Raw genomic sequence first — 22,570 nt, 5'->3', positions numbered from 1 at the left:
TTGGATTTCTCATTGACACCCTAACAGTCTCCCCAGAAGAGCTGTGGTTGGCTCCAACATCTATATCAGATGCCACAGACCTAGGGAAGGCAGCTTCAGAACTCTATAAGAAACCCAGCAAAAAGCCTAGCATTACTCAGTGAGTAAAGAGAACTTTGTGATGGACCCATGAAGCGGAGAAATGGATTTCCAGTATTCAGGAACTGTGAGTTAACATCTTTGCCCATTGAATGTTCTCTCTTTTCCCCAACTCTGTCTGTACTTGAGGAAGAGTATGTGTCCAGTTTGAGGTTTGGGAAATATTTTGTATTAACTTTTCTTCCTATGCCTTCTCGGTAAATATCCCCTAACTAACAGCTGGACACATCTGACTGGTTAAATGATATCAAGTGATAATCATCGGAAAGGAAGTGCACTGGTGGAGATTAATTCTACAGTACTAGAAAAAACACCCTACTCCTCAACCCCCAATTACAAGGCCTGATAACCACCCTCTGGAGACCTGACTTGAATGGAAATTGAGGTAGTAAGCCCAGAATCTGTACTGTAAATTAGACCTTCTTTTGTCTCGATTCTCACCCAGCCCTTACTCATTGAATGGGTGTTGCCTCTGACAAACTGAAACCTGGGAAAGACCTTCATTTAGAAAGGCCGAGGTCATCCACTGCATCCCAGGCCATCCCCAGTCATCTTGACATTTGTGTTGTCACTGGATTTCAGCGACTGTGGAGGAGAGAGTGAGGCTGATGACTTTGCACAGCTCGGCCTCACCTAAATCCAATTCATGCAAAAGTTAAGGCATCACCGTGTGATAACATTAGTCCTCTCTGGGAACAACAATAACACATATATTATCTCAGTAATGCCTATAGCACCTACCTCAAAAAGTTCTTGTGAGCCACAGAGGAGCTAATATTTAAAGTACTATATTATTGTTAGTTATAAAGAGACCTAATTTCTTCTTGTCCTTTTTGAACTGTACATGCATACTTAATATTTTAAGAATGTAGGGTGTCCCCTCTACCAATATAGCTTTGATAAAAGTCTTCATGAGCCCTTGTGGCTAAAAATACTTATTACATGGTGGCCAACTTTATGGTAATAAGCTGAATATTCAATAAGCAGACGATGTAAGCCACTCTGTCTCTGTGGCATTGACCTTGAGAGGGCAATGTAATGCTTGTATTGGGTCAACACATACAGGTAAAGGTATGTGGAGAAAGTTTTGCCAGGTAACAAGATATGAATCAAAGTGGACCAGGGTCTAGGACAATTACTTATTCTGAAAGGGAGCTATGTGGGAGAGAATAAATCAAAAAAAAAAAAAAAAAAAGATAGATGCAGCAGCTCAGTGGCACAGTAGGAAAGCACCAGCCCTGGAGTCAGAAGGACCCAAGCTTAAACCTGGGCTCAGACACTTACTTGCTGTGTGACACTGGGCAAGTCACTTAACCCCATTGCCTCCCTGAAACAAACAAACAAACAAACAGAGAAAAGAACGTAAACCATGAAAGACAGGAGAGAGAGAAGCTGGGTAGGATAAGTGTCAGAAACCCCAACTATAACAATAATGCAGAATAAAGTCAGGAAACCTAGAATGGTGAGTACCACATCTTAGATATTTTAAGGTGTTCAGGAACCTTAATTCTAGCCGTCAATAAAGTGAATATGCCTGAAGATCAATAAGTATCAGTTTCTAAGTCCAGGAGGCTTTTTCTCCTGTGGTCCTCCCTTTTTATGGTCTGGTTAATCAATGACATTCTTTAATATTACTTGCTGATGGGGACTTTTCTTAGCTAATCATAATTTTGGGTTATTTAAACCTAAACCAAAAATTAAAATAAAAATAAAACCCCATATATTAAAAAAAATAATAGTAATTGACTTATTTAAAGCAAAAACAAATACATTGTGCAACCCAAGAATTTTCAAAATTAACAGTCACTTCCCAAGCATTCCTATAAAGGAAGTCTTTTCTCCAACTCCTAAGCACCAATAAAAATAAGACAGAATTCTTTTCTGGTTTAAACAGAATTAATATTCTGCTTAAGGGAACACCCAGCTAACAAAAGAAGTCTGTTCTAACAACAACTCCCTCATAGTCCACCAGGGTCACATATTGGGTCCAAATTATTACCTAATAATTTTGAAAAATGCCTATCTTTTCCCTTTTCATTTTAGTTAACATTTATTGTGCCCCTAGTAGGTGCGTAATGGATGCTATTACTTGGTATTAAAAAAAGAAACGTAGGCTACAAAGCAGAGATGATCTCTGCCCTCATCCTGGTCTTAGAGCCAGAAAACCTAAATTATTTGAGTTCTATCTCTACTACTTACTAGCTCTGTGACCTTGGATATCATTTTTGTGGCCTGCTTAAAATGGAAAGGATGCAGTAACATGAATAATCTAAAACAATGGCTAACAGATATAATTCTCCATTTCCTTGGGAACTCCACAGTCTTATTCTAGGCATGATCAATATCCTGGAGGCTCCAGAGGCACTGTGGTGTAGTGGGAAGAGTGTTAGATTTGTGTCAGATGACCTGAGTTCAAATCCTGCCTTTACCACTTTGTGATCTTGGTCATGTTACTTAACCTTTAATGACCTCAGTTTCCTCATTTGTAAAATGGAGTTGGATGAGATGACCTCTTAGGTTCCTTCTAGCTCTGAAGCTGTGATTCCATGATCCTTCTTCCATCTTCCTTTACCCCATTCCCAATCACATGAAAAGAACCCAAAAGAGAGTCCTTGCCAGAGAGGTAGAAAAAGCATTACTTAAGCTAAACCTAAATTTACTTTGCATTTCCTTAGCATAAACCAGGTATAGGGATACTACAGCTTATTAAGAATGCCACTTAATTAAGTTTTTAGTCATTTAATTATTAAAAGGATCTTAACTCCTTCCTCCTCTTCTTCCCCCCGGCCTCCCCAACTGAGTCTCTTCACCTCACACAGTCTAGAAATATGGAAGCGCAGGAGCCATTCATAGGCTGACTCCACTACTGATTGGCCTGGGAGCTTTGACCATCTTCATTTTTGACCTGGACTGATTTGTCCCTCCTTAAACAACCCAGTGGTCCTTCATTCCCGTGGGCTCATAATCAGACATCCTGTCAACATAGCCCACTACAGTTCAAGCCCCATGCCTCCACCTCCCTGGTAGCTGGGAATTATAGGCTAGTGCTGCCATGTCTAACTTGACTCTCTGTCCACTCCAGTTAATACCAACATTTGGGAGACAACACCCTCAATTCTTTTGAACCAAGTTATATGAAAGAATTGCTTAGTTGTTGTTATTCTATATTATTTGTGCAGTTCTGGGTTTTCTTTTTTCCCTCCCTAGGGCAATGACACAGTCACTATTTGGCCACAAAAAATAGATCAGTCATGGGAAGGCAGCCTATTATTACAAAAGCACTACAGGTCTTGGCTGAAATATAAACTTCCTGAACATGAAAACCAATGTTGGGGAATGGGGGTGGGAAATACTAAAAAAAAATGTAGAAATATATTTAGTATGAGAAGTAGCATGGCACGCGAGATAGAGAGATGTACCTCAGAGTTAGGAAGACTTACTATGTGACTGAGCAAGTTACTTAACTTCTCGGTATTCTAGGCAGTTTTTTAAGGCTAAAATTTCAGAGAAGGTGCCAACATGCACTGGCAGAAGGAATTTGCTCCCCATAGGTCTAGTCTCTCACTCTACTCCTAGTGTAGCTAATTAGCTTATTTAGACTTGATCTTGTTATTGAGTGAGTTCAGTCGTGTCTGACTTTCCATGACCCTATTTGGGGTTTTCTTGGCAAAGATACTAGAGTGGTTTGCCATTTCCTTCTCCAGCTCCTTTTACAGAAGAGAAATTGAGGCAAACAGGGTTAAGTGACTGGCCCAGGATCATGTACCTAGTAAGTGTCTGAAGCTGAACTTGAACTCAAGTCCTCCCTACTCTAGGCTCCACACTGCATCCCCTAGCTGCCTTGACTTGATATCTGATATAAAAGCTTAGAGCAACAAGCTCCTTGAGGGCAAGGACTATTTTGATTGAGCGTGTATTTCCTGCACCTAGCATAAAGTCTTGCATCTTGTAGGCCCACTATTAAGCACTAGTAAAATACTTATTGAATTCTCAAGTATAGCCTTAATATGTGTCTGTGACTTTTGATCTTTAAAGGAAATTCAGAAAAGATAATTTTATCTAAAGGAGAGGAATTAGAAGCTCCTGTGTCTGAGAACATTTATCTAGTCCTGACAAAATAGTTTAAGTGGCACTTCCTGGGGGACCCAGGAGGTTAACTTCTATAGTACCTGATATTTTCTAGGTGCCAACAAAGAAATAAAGACCAGACTTCAACTCACTAGAACATTTGGCAAAAATAAGTGGTGTCAGAGCTTTTAAGTGCCTACTATGTGTTAGTCCATGGGCCCTGAAAACAAGAAAATGGATATCTTAATTTCTGAGACTTTGTAACAACTGACAAGTCATTTTAAAAGTAATAGGATTATAGATTTAGAGCTAGAAGAGGCTCTGAATATCATTAAGCCTAACATCCTCATTTTATAGATGAGGAAACAGGCTTGTTTGAGTGATTTGCCCCATAGCTAGTAAGAGTGAGAGACAGAAGTCTTCAAAAAGACTCCAAGTTTCAAGTTGTCTCATTTGATCCTCAAAAAGACCCCAGAAGGCTGCATCCGTAGGCATTATGATCCTCATTTTACAGATAAGGAAACTGAGGCTCAGGGAGATTAAGGGATTTGCTTGGAGCCTTGTCTGTCCTAAGCTAATAGATATCAGAGGTGGGATTCAGATCCAGCTGCTCCTGCTTCTGACTCCAGCACTTTATTCACGGGGTCACAGCAGAATGAGATGTTCTGCAGTCTTGGCTAACCAGCAGATGATTTCATTAAGTTGTAACCATCCACAACATACAGTAGCCTTACAATGTGCCCGTAAGACAACATGGAGCAAAAATACAGGAAAGTGATGGTAAAGGTGGCTGACCCTTTATAACTTCATAAACAAACCCCACCGCTTCTCCATTGATCCATTTCCCTTTTTGATGGTCCAGAGAGGTAATGCCCAGTTCATGAAGCTGTGAGATGTGAGGGAGTTGGTAGTTTGCTGTGGGTTTTGTTTCTCTTAAAGCTTTATTATCTTTCTTTTCAAGTTTGTGCTGGGAATTCAGGGGTGGGGAGATGACAGCTTTGTGGGTTGCAATATGGGGAGCCACCTAAATATAGTCAAAAGAATACTGAATTTGGAGTCAGAGTCCCTAGGTTCAAATACAAGCTCTGCCACTCACTACCTGTGTGACCTTAGGAAAGCCGCTTTTTCTCATTTGTAAAATGAGGGGTTTGGGGCTGAAGAGTTCTACATTTCTGATCCTATAGCACCCATGGAAGTTGGTCTGTTCAGGAGTAAATTGGAAACATAAAAATCCCTGTATATACAAAGAAGTCAGGTTTTGGATTATTAAACCTCAAGGGAAGGAAGCGCTTATGCTAAAAATGACTTACATTTATGGGGCACTTCACATTCTCAGAGGAGTGGGACAGATATTATTATATCCATCTTGCAGATGAGGAAACTGAGGCTCAGAAAAGTTAGATGTTCCCCCACTAGTACACGTCAGAGACAGCATTTGAACCCAGGTTTCCTGACTACAGGTCCAGTGTCCTTTCCTTAATCACAGCTCCTTTTACAGTATCTTCCTCTTGGAAGTTAGACAGAAAATTACCATAACAAATATAGTTATAAATAGTTGTTTTTTTAAATTACCCAGATGGTATTGAAATTAAGACTAAAATTATACCAACTAATTAATTGGACAAGAAAAACTAATATTTGTATCTTTGGTATTGGTGGTTCCACAAAGTGACTCCTAGTATTTTTAACCAGACTGTCCAGTTCTTGGCTCAGCAGTGCCCCCTTCAGGTTTCTTGGACATTTACTGGTTGTATGGCCATGGGGCAAATCTGTTTTCCTTTTGCTTTCTGTCCTAGTTTACCAAGCCTCGTTGCTCTGAGAGAAGAAAACCATCGGGCTTCCCTCACCCCACATCTTCCTCTGCTCTCATTGACAGAACACCAGCTTCTTAGGTATGTAATGGATATTAGTAATGAGGAGGAGGACTTAATAACAGGATCTTTTTTTTAATGTTATTAAACCACTGTTTACAAAATATATCCTTGTGATTTAATCCTGGTTCAGTCTAGAATTAGTAGAGCTAGATAGAAGATATCTGCATTACTTCACTCTCAACTTAACTACAATGAGTTTGACCTTTCATTTTAACTCAGTTAAAATATTCAGTGGCAGTAGACTTGGCAGCCAGAGGTAGGCTTTCTAGTTTTCCAGGATCTGCCTTCCTAGTCCCCAATTCTGCTGATAGGATGCCATGCAAGGACTTTGCTTATACTACTCCAAGCTGAGCTCTTCTTGGCTAGTTTAGAAAAGTCTATCTTTCCTGTCTTCCCACCTAAATTACCAACAAGAGGCACCACAGCGTGGCATAGAGAGCATAAAGGCAGAAGACCTGAATTTGAGTCCTGGCTTTGCTACCCATGTGACCTTAAACAAGGCATGTCCCATGGTCCCACATGTACAAAAATATTTATAGCAGCTCTCTTTATGGTGGCCAAAAACTGGAAATCAAGAGAATGTCCATCAATTAGGGAATGGCTGAAACAGTTGTGGTATACGAATGTAATGGAATACTATTGTGCTACAAGAAATGATGAACAGGAGAACTTCAGAGAGGCCTGGAAGGACTTACATGAACTGATGCTGAGTGAAAGGAGCAGAACCAGGAGAACATTATACACAGTAAAAGCCACAGTGTGTGAGGACTGTGTCTGGTAGACTTCTCCCTTCTCAGCAATGCAAGGACCTAAAACATTCCCAAAGGACTCTTGATGCAAAATGCCAACCACACCCAGAGAAAGAATTATGGAATCGGAACACAGAATGAAGCAGAATATTTTCTCTTGTGTTAATAGTGTTTTGTTTTGGTTTCTTTTTTTCATGGTTTCTCCCATTCATTTTAATTCTTCTATGCAACATGACTAATGTGAAAATGTGTTTAATAAGAATGTACATGTAGAACCCATGTAAAATTGTGTGTCATCTTAGGGAGGGAAGGGAAGGAAGGGGAAGAAAATCTAAGACTTATGGAAGTGATTGTAGAAAACTGAAAAAAATAAATTAAAAAAAAAAAACCAAGGCATTTCCCCTCTCTGTGCATCAGTTTCCTTAACTATATGAAGAAGAGATTAGACTAGGTGATGTCTCAGGCCCCTTATGTTTTCCTATCTGACTGCCAATGCTGCCTTCCCTGAGATTTTGAACCTGGATATCTCTATTACCCAATATTGGCTGTCCTATTGAAATCAACTCACCTTTTTACCTTGTCTAGCTCTCTGTCATGGCTACCATCTAATTCCTGATGAACCACTGTCTCTTTGAAAAAAAATTCTCTTAAAAAAAAAATTTCATTTTGTTTTATATCACTTTCATTTCCACATACACCCTCCCACAGACATCCCTTTAACAAAGAATAAAAATGAGAAAAATAAAAACAAACTCTTGTCTCTTTTACCAAATATATCAATACAAACATTTTTATTAAGCATCTACTATGTACCAGATTCTGTAACAAAAGTGCTGCGGATAAAAGGCAAAAGAATGAAATAATATCTGAATAAACCATGAAGACCTCCCCTCCTCCCCACCTCTAACCTCTGAATCTGAACTTCTGTGTTCCTATCCAAAATCTGAGCTTAGATTCAGTTTGCCCCTCAGCCCTTTTCCCCTCTCCCCATTGCCTGAAAAGCGCATTCAAGGACCTGTAGAGGTTTTCTATCTTCCCTAGGCCTCAGGGAACCACTCACTTCTCTATGTCAGCTACTGAACCTTACTTGTTCTCTGAGGGGACTCAGCTTCTGTGGTAGCAATATCTTATTACTGTAGCTACCCTTAAGAAATCATGGGAGAGGAACCGGACCTGTTATGTGTATGAGTGTGGGCAACTCTTGAATGCGAAAATTCACTCCATCAATGCAGTTCCTTTTCTGCAATTTATAGTCTTGGAGAATTGCCTGAGAGGTTAAGGGACTTGCCTCAAGTCACAGAGGCAGTCTGTTTCAGAAATGGAATTTGAACCCAGGTCTTCCTGATGCCATCTGTTATCTCACACTACCTTTCATGGCCTCAAGAAACCACGGCCATCTGGAAATATCAATATAGTCTCTTCCGTTCCCCTGTCAGTAAATAATCGGGCATGTTATTTCACCAACTGAACTATTTTGTTAATAAAACTTTGTTCTGACCCTGAGGAAATTTGTTATGATGCAAAGGGAGTACTAATTAACTTCCTCTCATCTGTTAAGCTACTTCATGCCAGGTGATGAACAACATCTAAGAAAAAAACAAAAAACGGCCACCAGACTAATGATTGTATGAGCTTGTATGATGAGAGTGGTTTGAGTACATGTCATCCCTCTTTTTGCCATCCTTCTATTATGATGAGAATAGACGGCTGTAGGATTTTCTGCCCTGATTACAAAGCACAATCCCAAAGGATGGTATCCCTCTTAAGACAATCTCTGTAAACAGCATGAATATGTATCTATATCTATAAACATATCTATGTATACATGGACAACAGTACATGTGTGTATTTATTTGTGTACTGTGTACATACATATCACACACATGTGCTCATGCATATATACATAAACGTGTCTATTCCTCCTTAATATTTACATAGCTTGCACTTTTCTTAGCGTCATCGTGATATGATGGGAAGGCTTCTGGTTCGGACATCAAGAGGACTTGTGATCATATATGATAACCTACTGCCTATCTGACTTTGTACACTCTCTTAGCTTCCCTAGTTTCCCCAACTGTAAAATGAGGATGGAGATGATCTCTGAGGTCCCCTCCAGGTCTAGACCTATAATCCTACTTATTGGTGTATTTGTGTAGTCGGTTGATTTTGGTGTGGGGCTTAGTTTCCAGTCAGAGCCTCCAGTCTCCCTTAAAATAGTTCTCAGAAATGAGAGATGTGTGCTTTGGCAGATCTGTCAGTTTATCTGTGTGGGCCTTTCTTCAGATGATACAGAGACTCCATCATGTGTCCATCTTCCTTCCCCAGCATCTTCTCATCCTGTTCAAGTCTTTACCACATTTCTTCACAAATCATCTCTAGGAGATCAACCCAACATGCCTGGAATCTCCTTTTGTTATTGATGCGCTGCTCCGATTGGCCAGGAGGTGACAGGGACAAGGTGACAAGGAAAAACAGCTGGATTCGCTGTAGAGGGATAAAGATCAAATCCTGATTCTGCCACTGACTGCCTGGGTGACCTTGTCACTTCTTCTCTTTGACCTTCCCTTTCCTCAAGTGCAAAATCAAGAAATTGAGCTTGGTGACCTGAAAAGCTCTGTCTAGCTCAGAACCTGTTACCCTAGGTGATTTTGCCTTTCATTTCCTGCTTCCTGCTGCATGACTACCCCTACCTCATTTACCTGTCATACATATTCTCAACAATGCCTCTTGTACATGTCATCTTGGGCACAGGCTGTAGCTTCTTTTCACTTATCTATCTATACATACACACACACACATATCGTGTGATATAGTACAATATAGTATATATGTATACACACACACTTATATCGTGTGGTATAGTATATATAGTGTATATGTATACACACACACTTATATCATGTGGTATAGTATATATAGTGTATATGTATACACACACACTTATATCGTATGGTATAGTATATATAGTGTATATGTATACACACACACTTATATCGTGTAATATAGTATATATAGTGTATATGTATATATATACACACACATATTGTGTGATATAGTATAATATAGTACATATGTATACACACACTTATATCATGTAATAGAGTATATATGTATACACACACACACACACACACACATATATATATACATGCACATATGTATTTTTCGTTGTTGCTGTTCAGTTGTTTTTCGGTTGTGTCCAACTCTTTGTGACCCTGTTTGAGATTTCTTGGCAAAGCAGTTTGCCATCTCCTGCTTCAGGTCATTTTAAAGATGAGGAAACTGAAGCAAACAGAATTAAATGACTTGCCCAGGATGATACAGCTAGTAAGTGTCAGGGGTCATATTTGAACCCAGGAAGACCCATCTTCCTGACTCCAGGCCCAACACTCTATCTACTGCACTACCTAGCACCCCTGTATATGTATACACACATGCACACATATGTATATATGTGTGTGTATCTCTTAATCACCCTTTAAGTTATCTGTAATCTTAATTCTTTCATGATTTGCAGGTTTATAACATCATTGGAAAAATACTGGTGTCAAAGAGTTGAACTTTTGCAACAGCAAAGTAGTTTGGAATCATTGAAAGAGCTATACACTCTTCAGAATATGACCTAGGCTGGTATTTCCTTCTCTGGGCCCAGCTAAGGTATTTGCTAGTGTCCTGAAAAGAGGTTCTGCTCCAATAACCATACTGATTGGAAGGGTCTTCAAATGTCCCTGTTCCAAGAAAATAAAGTAGTGGACCAAGCCCTAGAACATTTACAGTCTCCTCTGTGAAGTCTTTGTCCATTTGAAAGACTATGGAAAAACAAAGTGAATGGGACATGCTAGTATGGTCACTAAACTGGACATATTCTTTGACCCAACAATGCCACTCCTAGACATGCACACCAAAGACGCTGAAAAAAAAAAACAAAGAAAAGGTCCTGTGTGTAAAAATATTTTTAGAAACTATTTTTTAAAAGTAAGTAACATCTTAATTTTCAAGGTAAATAGAAATAAGGTTTGCATTAGCACTCATAGAAATTCATAATAGCCAGCCCTGAGGAATTCAAAAACCTGTGTAGTTTAAGTGAATTTTCATGTTGTCCTGGGTAGAATTCTAATGGAATATTTTAGATGTACTCCTCTGCAGAGATACTCTCTGCTTGGTAGCACTGTATTATATAGCAACATTTTTTTTATAGAAAGCAAAGAATCAGGAATGAAATGAATGCTCAGAACTTGGGGAATGGGTAAACAAATTGTGGTATAGCAATATGATGGAATATTATTGTGCCTGTAAGAAAAAACGAATATGAAGAATTTAAGGAAACTTGGGAAAATTTGTGTGAACTGATACAGAATGAAATAAGCAGAAGTAGAACAATTTTCATGATGTCTGCAATAAAGGAAAACAACACCAGGAAACCTCAGAACTCTTTTCAATTTAGTGCCTCCCACCTTTCAGCAAAAAAGTGGTGGGTTAGAGGTGTGGAATGAGGCATACATTTTCAGACATGGCCAATGTGTCAGTTTGTTAAAAAGCAGGGCTCTAGTGAGGGCAGGAGGATTCAATGGGAACTAAAAGTAACATATAAAAATATAAAATGTGTAATATATAAAAAGAAAAGAGCACTAATAAAACTTAAAAAAAAACCACATCACCCATACTATGTATGACTTAAGAGGCAATGTGGCCTTGTGGATAAAGGGCCAGTCATAGAGTCTAGAAGAACTCAGGTTCGAATCTTGACTCTGACACAAGCTGTATGACTTTGGGCAAGTTGTATAATCTGTCAATGATTCTGTCAGTTCTTTCAAAATAAAGTTGTGAGCAGTTGCTTAACTGTATTGGTGAAGGAAATTTTCATACTGGGAATTTATCAAAGTGATGATATCATAAGTCAAGGAAGGCTTCCTCTATCCACCCACCCACCCATGATATATAGTCATATTATAGTGTATTTCATCAGTACAATTGGATTGATGATCTCAGAAAGAAATTATAAAGCAACAGGGATCTAGGCCCCAAACTGAACAAAAATTGGCTTGCTGAAAATAGTATATTCAGTTTGTAAAATTTGCCTTGGCTCTTTACCCTTACTTACCAGTGTCATCTCCCTATTCTTCCTAGTAATCTTCACTGCTTTCAACTGCTGTGCATAATTATAGAACTAAAAACATCAGCTTGTAGCAAATATACTCAGAGTTCACAGGGCTAAGTGGAGTACAGCCTATTTTCATGGCTAATATAAAAGGTCACAGTATTAAAGAGTGTTTTCATTAATATTATTCAAATATGCAGACAGTAAAGTCCCTTTTTGCCCTATTTCACTTTTAATATTGGATTCTTCAGTCCATTCTTAACTAGCATAATAAACTTGGAATAGCCTTTACTTGGAATTCTAACTCATTTGATTAAATAAAATAAAAAAAAAATTAATTAAAGCTAGTCCAGCTAGCCTAAATGGGTTCAGGAGAAACTATGACCATAGTAGGTTTAAAAATAGCTCCCATTTAGATAGTATTTTCAGCTTTACAATGCACCTTGCATACACTATCTCATTAGATCCTCATAATAATATCTGACATTTATATGCCACTTACTGTGTGTTTCACTGTGCTAAGAATTTTACATTTATCTTTTCATTTGATCCTTACAAAAATCTTAGATATAAATGCTGTTATTATTCTCATTTTACAGGTGAAGAAACTGAGGCAAATAGGGATTAAATGACTTGAACATTGTCTGGTGCCATATTGGAGTCATCCCAAACAGACTTGCTAGAGAAGATCATTAAATTTTCAGTGTCAGTCAATAAATATTTATTATGTTTAAATAATAAATTATTAAATTTATATGTTTATCATTTATTACTATGATAAGTGCTGGGGACAAATAAGAAAAAGAAAGGCAGGCCTTGTCCTCAAGTCTTACAGTCTAATGGGGGAGACCACATGCAAAAGGAAGATGAGGTGGGGGTGGAAGATGTTGAGAAGAAGGAGTATGGTAGAGTAGCTGGCTAGTCTGGGAGACTTCTTTAAATGGAAACTGAGAAAAGTTCTTTGCTCTTCCCTCTAACCCTCTAATCAGAGGGTACTCTAAGTACTGACAGGCCACTCGATGGTGCAGTGGATACAGAGAGGGCTTGGAATCAGGAAGACCTGGGTTCAAATCTATCCTCAGACACTTATTAGCTCTGTGACCCTGGGCAAGTCACTTAACCCTGTTTGTCTCAGTTTTGTCATCTCTAAAATGAGCTGGAGAAGGACATGGCAAACCACTCCAGTATCTTTGCCAAGAAAACCCCAAATGGGGTCACAAAGAGTTGGAAACAACTGAAGCACTACCACCATAAAGATATTGATGAGCTCACATAATAGAGTAGGATGAGTTTCCTGGTAATGAGGTTTTCTGAGGGCATGGTCATAGTGGAGTCCAGTCAGGATCAACTGAGGGGAAATGAAGTGAGTGTTTACACCTTGGAAATTGGCAAACACCAGAAATCAAGACTTGATTTATTGTTTTGTCGATAGTCTGGACTTTAAAAAATAAGGGAGAAAATGTTAATCATTTAGATGAAACTAAAAAGTATATCTTGGACATTTTTTTGTGTTTGGTAAACAGTTGCTGTTGGCACAGCCACATGGCTATAAATATAACTAATAGAAATGATTTGAGCCTAGGTCCTTCTGACTCTAAACCCAGGGAGCTTTATTACTACCCTTTGCTGCTTTCTTATTATTCATTGCCTTAGACATAGATATTCTTGGGCAAAATAGAGCCATGGAAACTTGCAAAGACATTTCCCACAACTTACCTACATCTTTACTCCATAGAGTTATAGAGACTAGGGATGGTGGTGAGTAGGACCATGCATAAATGAAGTCTGTGAATGCCTACTTTCCATAAATTGAAGAACTTTTCAAAGTCCTGACTGGCTCCTACTCCTCCCCATCAAGGTATGCCTCATCTTTCCACCATTACACTGACTCCTAGTAAGACAACAAAATAGGTATATACAATATCTCCAGAAGGCCCCTATTAATATATATGTGTGTGTGTATATATATATATATATATATATATATATATATATATATACACACACACACACACACACACACACACACATATACACATATGCATATATGTATATGTGTGTGTACATATATATAAATATAGATATAGATATATATATATACACACACTGCCTGAGAAGAAAGGAAAGACCCCATGTGTCTCTCCTAACATTCATTCTTAGCCTTCTGTCACCAATATGCTAGTGTAGATTAGTTCTTCTGCCTAACTGATTGTTCCCTTAAGCACATGCAAGGAGGCTAGCCCTGAAGGGTTGACCAGCCAAGTTATTCAATTTCAGTGGATACAGTAAGCACAACCATGACTAGTTTTGGCTGACTAGGATGTAGTGTCAGACTGGGATGTATAGGTCCTGGAAAATGCCAGAATGGCATTCTGAAAGGGATTATGGGAAAGAAGCATGAAGAAGAAAGTTTACAAGAAAAGAGCAATATCCTAGAAAAGATCCAAGAGCCCTGTATTTAGGGGATTTAGGTTCAAACCCCAGTGCTGCTACTGAAGACTTAAACTCTCTAAGCATTAATTATTTTTCACCTGTAAAATGAAGGAATTGGATTCAAATGACACATGGCCCTCTAGGTCCTCAAGTGTGGACCTTTGACTGAATCCAAGCTTCACAGAAAAAATCCTTTTAGGGATTCCCCACTCCTGTTAGTGTATGAGTTGGATTGAATGGTCCCTGAGGTCCTACCCAGCTCTCAAGTGCTTTTCCATTACGGTGACACTTATAATCTCTTACAGATGTTTAGTCTTCCCATTTGATTTTAAATGACTATAATCAGCCAATTAAGAAATATTTCCTTAGTACAGACTGTTTTATTCAGTAAGCATTTATTAACCACCTATTGTATGCTAGCCATTATGCTACTTGATGAGGATACAACAAAAACCCAACAGTCCCTTCCCACTAAGAATTTACATTCTAATGACACTATTCATGGTGCTCTGAGGGGGTTTTTTTTGATGGATAAGAAATAGTCCTTTCCCTTAACGAAACTGGAGAGATAGAATGAAAAAGTACTTAATGCTTTATCTGTATGTCTTATACTGTAATATTAATGTAATGTTAATGAGAGTTAAAGATCTTTCCCACCCATTAATAGACCTCAGGTAGAGCCCATTAAGGGAAGCTAGATTAGGGGAGGTTTGTTTTATAGGAAGGCTCTTTTGTTAATCTTTTGTTAATTTCTAAGGAGGCACTGGCTCAGGAGGGTCATTGATGGAGAGTTGTGATGCCCTCCAGCTCTGAAAAGTGTGTATATATTGTGAGGTGAGGTTATGTTTTGGGGCTTACTCTTTGGAGGAAGGTTCATGTACCAGATGAGACTCTGAGTAGCCGTTAAGGAGCCTCCCAGCTTTGAAAACCCAGATGCTGGTGCTTCTCTCTCTGATAACTATGCATGTATGTAATGGTCAGACTGTTGCATCGATCTGTTGATCTTTGACGCATGTATTGCTTATGATCAGACAGTTAGAAGCTCTGTCTCTTGGTCTTTATTTCTCTGCATGTATTTTCTCTCTTGGTGAATGTAATTAAAGAAGATTGTTGATCCCTCAAAAGTTGCTTTCCTTTTAGAAAAGTCAATCTAAGAACCTGTGCTAGTAGGTCATCCTGGATGTGTCAGGGTGCTTGCCGCTACATATAGGTGTTATAAGAATTCAGAAGAAAAGAAGAAGTAATTGTCCTTTGACATGATCAAACAAAAGTTGCTGGATGGTACTGGAAAATTGTCCCAAAATCATGCTGCCAGGGTGCAGTACAAATGAATTCTCACTGTTGCATGGCAATCTATTTGGTTTTCCCTGGTTGACTCTATGTCCCATTTCCCATAGTGATTATTTCAAAACTTCTTTTCTCCCTTTAATCCTGAACTATCTTTCCTGTTTCCTCTCAGTCAAAGACCTCAACTCCTACTTTGCTGAGGAAATAGAGGCTATCCACCATAAGCTCCCTCTTATCCTATAGTCCAAACCTCAAAAGCCCTCTACACCATCCCCATTCTCTCCCTCTTTGCTCCAGTTTATTATAAAGTGGTCCTTTGTACTGACTCCCCAGTTTATGTTTTTGCTTATATTCCTTTCTGTATCCCTTGGGAACTCAACCATTCTCTCTCTTTCCTTCTCATCTATAATCTTTCCTATTCTTTCTTTTCTGACTAAAAATATGGCCAGATCTCCCTGTTCTTTAAAAAATAAAACAAAACCTTTCACTAAACCCAGTCCCTCAAGATATCTATCATCCTGTATCTTTTTCACAATTAATCTCCTAGAAAAGCTGTTTCATTTTCATGTCTCCCATTCAGTTTTCATCCTGGGGTCTGGCTTCTGGCCCTACCCTTTGCCTAAAACTACTCTCTCTAAATTTATTAGTGGTTTATTGCTAACTCTAACTCAATTGATGCTGTCTTCTACCAGCAGAGCAGTCCCACTTCAAAATGAAATGGTGGATTTGGGAGGGGGAAGAGAAATACCATCCACTAGGAGTGAATTCCTCCTCCACTACTGTCTAAAAAATGCCAAATGGCCTGCTTTTTCATATAGGTTGAAGAGGCATTACTGATTTTCTCAGAACTTGATACACAGCAAGAGCTTAATAAATGTTTACTTATGTTCAATTTCATTAGTTGAGAAACAGTAGATGGTAAGCTCCTCCAGGGAAAAAACTGTCTCATTTTTGTCTCTATCTCCAGCACCTAACAACATGCATTGTATTTAGTAGGCTCTTAAGGAAATATTGCTTGATTAAATTATCAAATTAAACTTTGTATTTGTCCTAGTACCAAGTAGGTGCCTAATAAATGTTTGTTGAATTGAATTAAAATAAAATGAGATATTTGGAAAGCTCTTAGCACACAGGGGTTAGCACATATTAAATGGTATATAAATACTTATTCTCCTCCTCCTCACCCCCAATTAAGGAGTGAATAATCTAAATAATAAGTACCTGACCAAGAGCATTGTACTGCTGCCTAACACAGGCTTGTCGCTGATTAATATATATGTGAATTCACTTTTCCTATTGAACGATCTCCCTGAGTTTTTCCAGTTCTTTCCTTAAACACTTTCCTTTCTAGCCCCTTGAAGTACAGCTCACTCAATATTTAACGTCAGTGCTTTTAGATTTATATCTGCTGCTATCTTCAGTGCTAGTCTCTTACATTAAAGAGACATTAAGTCAGATAATAAACCAGGAATTCTGATTTGTTTTCATAATATCTGAGATGAAACTATATTTCTATTCTGTCACTTTATCTTGTCTATATAGATGTATTTGAATGTGAGTGATTTGGGATGCAGGCAACGAATGAGGTCAACTCTGGGTTCCTGTCGCTCAGATAATGTTAATCGTTGACTTCATTAAACTTTAGAAACCAGGATTCTGTGGGCACTGAAGTGTTAGGGAGAAAATATTGCAAAGGTTACCTGCGCCCATCTGTTTAAACAGCTAGAGTAAATCTTTTAAAAGCTTGAGTCTGGCCATGCCTAGAGTGAGAGAGAATACAGAGAAGACAAAGAAGAGATTGCATTTTCTAGTCAGTGGGGAAAGAAATCAAAATACTGTAAGCACTGACTATTTTACTTTTTAAAAATAACTCCATGGAAAAGTGCCGATATTCTCATGCCTTTGGGGAGAAGAGTCAGTGGGAAAATGGTGAAAAAAGAGAATGAAACGGAAACTGGCTGAAATATTGAGCTCCTGGTATAATGCTGTGCTTGTAGATGCTGAATGGCTAGCAAATTGTCAGACACTTTAAAGAAAAACTGCTCCCCAGCTATTCAGTTTCGGTGTTCTGCTTAAGGCATAGCATCCCTTCTGTGCTACTCGCTCATCTTGTACTCACACCCTTGGTTTGGCTCCCCAGAGGGTGGTTACTGTTCTAGTATACCTCTACAATTCCAGCATAGCTCATGAGCCCTTACTAGTGCACTTCCCATTAACAAGTGATTAGTGGACACAATTAGCTTTTGGCAAAAGATGGTATAGTATTGTATGGTATAATAAGATGTCATATAAAGAACAGCATTTATAGAATATTCCTTCCCTCTCCCACCACACACACACACACACACACACACACACACACACACACACACACACACGCACACAGAAACCTGTACACTATCCTGCAAATACACATCGTATTTGGGGGAAGAGTGAACATAAACTTAGAATACAGTGGTAATGAGGTTCATGTGTAGGGAACATATGTGCCAAGACAACTTACAGTTCTGTAACTGAAGGAACTGGAAGTCCTTTCTTTCCTTGTACAGTTCTCTAGGAGGCTCATCTCTTAATTTTTGACTACCAGGGCTAGCTCTCTCTCTTGTTTCTGTAGGCCTTGACTTCCACGCTCCTTGAATTGGCTTCCTCCATTGGGTGGGTTGTATATTATTGTGTGGAGTATGTATCTTTGTTTCCTTCTGGAAACGGTGTCTTCTATCAGTGTAGTAGACCCACTTCAAAATAACATGGTGGACTTGGGAGGAAGATACACATATATGTACAGACATATACAGATAAATGTGTGTGTAGTAGCTAGGTGGCACAGTAGATAGAATGTTGGGCCTGAAGTCAGGAAGACTCATCTTCCTGAGTTCAAATCTGATATCAGACACTAATTCTGTGATCCTGGGCAAGTCACTTAACTCTGTTTGCCTCAGTCTTCTCATCTGTAAAATGAGTTGGAGAAGGAAATAGCAAACCACTCCAATATTTTTGCCAGGAAAACCTAAATGGGGTCATGAAGAGCTGGATGTAACTGAAACAATTGAACGACAGACATACACACATATACACGCATACACACACGTATCTATATAGATAGATATAGAGAGAGATAGATAACCTTTGTAAACCTGAAGACACTATGTAAACGTTAGCTATTACAACTTTTAGTCGTTATTATGTTTATGTAGTTCTATTGTGAAGGATAATCTTGTGTTAGTTAAAGACCCCAAGTATTAATAATGACTTGTAGCAACAAGTATGAAGAAATAAAAGACTTAAGTAGGGCTTTACTACATTTTTGTCCAGCTTTACAAAAGTTTTACATGTAAAAACATCAGAGACTCCACACATATATAGTATCCTCCCCCCAGCAGCAGGGAGTCAAAGCTGAGATGATGACAATCTTTTGCAAGGGGTTTCCCCATTTTTTAAATTCTGACCTTAGCAAGCATCAACTGATATGAATAACTTCCATTTATATAGCAAAATAGAAGATGGGAGTTGCAAAAACTGAGACTCCTATGTGAAGCTTGCCTTTCTTTGTAAATATATAATAAACTCTGCATGTTACTTTCAAAGCTGTCCTTCTCTCTGATTTCTTCTGGCCTTTCTTCTCTCCTCTGTTTCCACAGTGTGTTTTCAGTGCTTGGTAATCTTTGGAGGAAAAAACATAGAGGAAAAAGGATGAAGAGATTTTTATTTGAGATTAAGGCAAGCAAAAAGGCTATAATGAGATGTATCAAAGAATGTTGGAGGCACTGGGCAACTTCAGATGAGGAAGAATCAGCGCTGACTGAGACTTTGAAGAGCAAACTGAATCGCAGGACCAAGAATCCATTAGCAAGGCAGCTGCAAGCCCAGAATTTAGCTGAACTTGATGCCATTTTGTCCAGGGAATCAGAGAACAGATGAGAAAAGAGAGTGGGAAGGCCCAAGCAATGATGCAATGAAGGGTCAGCAGGAAATCTCAGTTACTCAGATGGTAGGAATAACAAGCAAGGCATCCATTTCATTTCAGGCTTGAAAAACCAAGTGACTTGTGCACTTCAGGCACAAGGTCTTCATTTAATTTTAAATAGTCAGTGCAGATACACAAAATGGGAAAGCAAAGAGCTTGAAATGAGATGGGAGATTTCAGAGAGCAGTATACAACATTCTTGATACATGGTATCAAGAGGAAGAACTTTGGGGAACTGAGGGATTACTGATGTGCTTTATCTTCAGACTACTTTGGAGTCCCAGAAAGAGGCAAAATGCATAGAATTAAAGAGGATGCTGGGGCACTGGGAGGCAGGTCTGGTGCTATGGATTTTGGAACCAGCCAGCCTGGGTTTGAAAGCTAGCCTTGCCACCTACTCTGTGTGACCTTGGTCACATCACTTTAGTTCTGTGAGTCTAGTTTCCTTATTTATAAAATGAAGGGATAGAGCTTAATGACTCATCAGATTCCTTCTAGCTCTTAATATGTATTCTGATGAACCAAGATTTTACTAAATGTGCTAAGAAAATATAGAAGGATAGGTGATTACTGTGGATGGCAGGCCTTTGAGGGGAGGACTAGTGTGATATGAAATCATTCCTCTCCATTAGCAAGCAGATGGCAGTAAAGGACAAATAATTCTGGGAGTCCTTGATATGAAATTGTTAGTGTTTAGATCGCCATGGTTACAAGAAGACAATCTTCCCGTGGAACAAGATATGGGCATTTTTCTAAGCAAGTGATATCACAGGAAACTCTCTTGAGGTGCTAGTTACAAATAAGGCTCAAAGGGCATGGATACCCTCAGAATTTGTGGGTTGTATGTAGTAAAATGAGAGTAGATCAGTCACCACCCCACCAGGAATATAATTTTCATACAAACTTTCTTCCTAGGATATCACCACTCTATAAGTGGGAGATATGTAAGAGAAGTAAGCTCTTTTGGCATAGATGCAGGAAAATGTGAAGAAGATCCTTCCATTTCAATCCTAGGTAAGAACATTCATATTCCCTGTCCTTACAAAAGACGTAGGGGAGAGTGCAATCATATATTTCCCACCCCATTTTTCCAGATGGGGGAACTGAGGCCCAGAGAGTTTATATGACTTGCCCAGGATCATGCAACTAATAAGTATCTGAGGTAGGATTTTTAGACAAGACTTCCTGATTTCAAGTCCAGTTCCATATCCACTATACTATGCTTTCTCTCAATATGATCTGCTACAAATATAGCAAAGATCATAATGAAACAGGATCAGGTGTACCAATGGTCAAAGAAAGAGAGGAACAAAGTGAAAAATGGGAAGAAATGACAAATATCAATCCTCATGAAAAGACCTTTAGAAACACCAAGGAAGCATGAGGGGTTATTATTGATTTCTCCAAAGTGAAACACAGGGTACCTGAAGTTGGAAGGACAGTGAGAAGACTGGGATAAAACCAGCTGTTAATCATCACTATGAGGAAAAAAAGCCCACACTTGCCATGGGTCAGATAATACAAAAACTAAAATACTGAAGATTGGAAAAAGTTACTTTTTGCTGATGAATCTCACTTTTTTGATCCAAGGCTCTCCCGAACATATTGTAAGAAGCCTAGGCAAGCCCATAAGAGCTGAGTAAAACTTCCATTGGACTTAGAAGTCTTATCCCCACTGAGGGAATGATGAATTTTCATAAGTATATTGATATACCGAGAAACACTCATTGGTATAGAATTTAAGAAGTCAAAACTAGAAACAGAAAACAATGACACAGACTTATACTATGCTATGTGTCACAAAAGGTTTAATTTATCAAAGAAACGAGGATAAACATGCTCAAGATTTAGGACCTCAGCAGATTAAACCTCACAGAAAATCTATAGCTCATCATCAAGGCTAGACTTGGAAAAATGGATTCAATGTGATAAAAATGTTGTTTTATGATGCAAAATTAAAGATTACATGTTAAAATCATGTGAACTCCATGCCAAATTGTGTAAAACAGGATTACAGCACAAGGACATATTGTATAGTTTAAAATTTTCTTAAAGGCACAAAAAGTTACAGTTTTACATGTCAATAAATTTAATTATTTTACTTTGTCTCAATTAACTTGCACAACATTGTAGGACAAAGTTAAACCCTTAATCTGGCTTCATCCTAACTTTCTAGAACTACCTCTCTCAATAATTTTATAACCTAGTCAAACTGACCTACCTGCTCTTCCTTTCACTCAGTGGCCCATCTTCTACCTCTACTCCTGGAAATAAATTCATCAATCAGTTTTAATTAAGCTAGGCCACACAACTGACATAACATTGAACTTACAGTCAAGAAGATCAGTTCCAATCCTCCCTCAGATACTTATTAGATGCATGACCCTGGGCAACTCACTTAACCTCTCTCAGCCTCAGTTTCCTCATCTATAAAATGGGTATAATAGTAGAATCTACTCCCAGGGTTTTTATGAGAATAAAATATTGTTGTAAAATGCTTTGCAAACCTCAAAATGTTATGTAAATGCTAGTTGTTGTTTTTATTAAGTGCCTACTACATGCTAAGCATTGTGCTAGAGGGCTAATATTTTATAGGGAAAGGCAACATGTACATATATAAGTATATTCAAAATACATACAAGGTTATTTTGTGTAGGGGGGGGAAGGTAATAATAGCCAGTGAGGTGGTGGAGGGCTTGAGGGTAGGGGATATCAAGAAAGGCTTCATGTAGAAAATGGTGCTTGAAGGAAACTAAACATCCCAAGAGGTGGAGGTGAGGAGGGAGTACATTGCAGGCATGGAGGACAGTCCGTTTAAAGGTACAGAAAAAATCAGTGGAATGTCAGGTGAGGAACAATAGTAAGAATGCCTGTTTGACTGATCTATGGAGTATGAGAAGGGGAGCAATATAGAAGTTGGGAAATATATGTTGGAGTTAGGTTGCTAAGGGCTTGAAGT

General features: G+C 38.6%; 1 long non-coding RNA gene across 2 annotated transcripts in view; it reads left to right on the top strand.

Annotated features, from left to right (window-relative positions):
* The window catches only part of LOC140505513 (uncharacterized), a 137,668-nt gene extending 123,809 nt beyond the window's left edge, over positions 1-13,859 (top strand). Inside the window, exons 4-5 of one of the 2 annotated variants that reach the window (XR_011967544.1) lie at positions 6,003-6,098; positions 12,527-13,859. This is a non-coding gene — a long non-coding RNA (uncharacterized lncRNA). The remainder of the gene's footprint in view (positions 1-6,002; positions 6,099-12,526) is intronic. The other variant, XR_011967543.1, reaches the window with a different exon arrangement.
* The last annotated feature ends 8,711 nt before the right edge of the window (positions 13,860-22,570 follow it).

The sequence above is a fragment of the Notamacropus eugenii genome, chromosome 1, assembly GCF_028372415.1.
Source record: "Notamacropus eugenii isolate mMacEug1 chromosome 1, mMacEug1.pri_v2, whole genome shotgun sequence".
Lineage (NCBI taxonomy): Eukaryota > Metazoa > Chordata > Mammalia > Diprotodontia > Macropodidae > Notamacropus > Notamacropus eugenii.
Note: the sequence above shows the minus strand (reverse complement) of the source record. Positions and strands in the feature narration are given on the sequence as shown.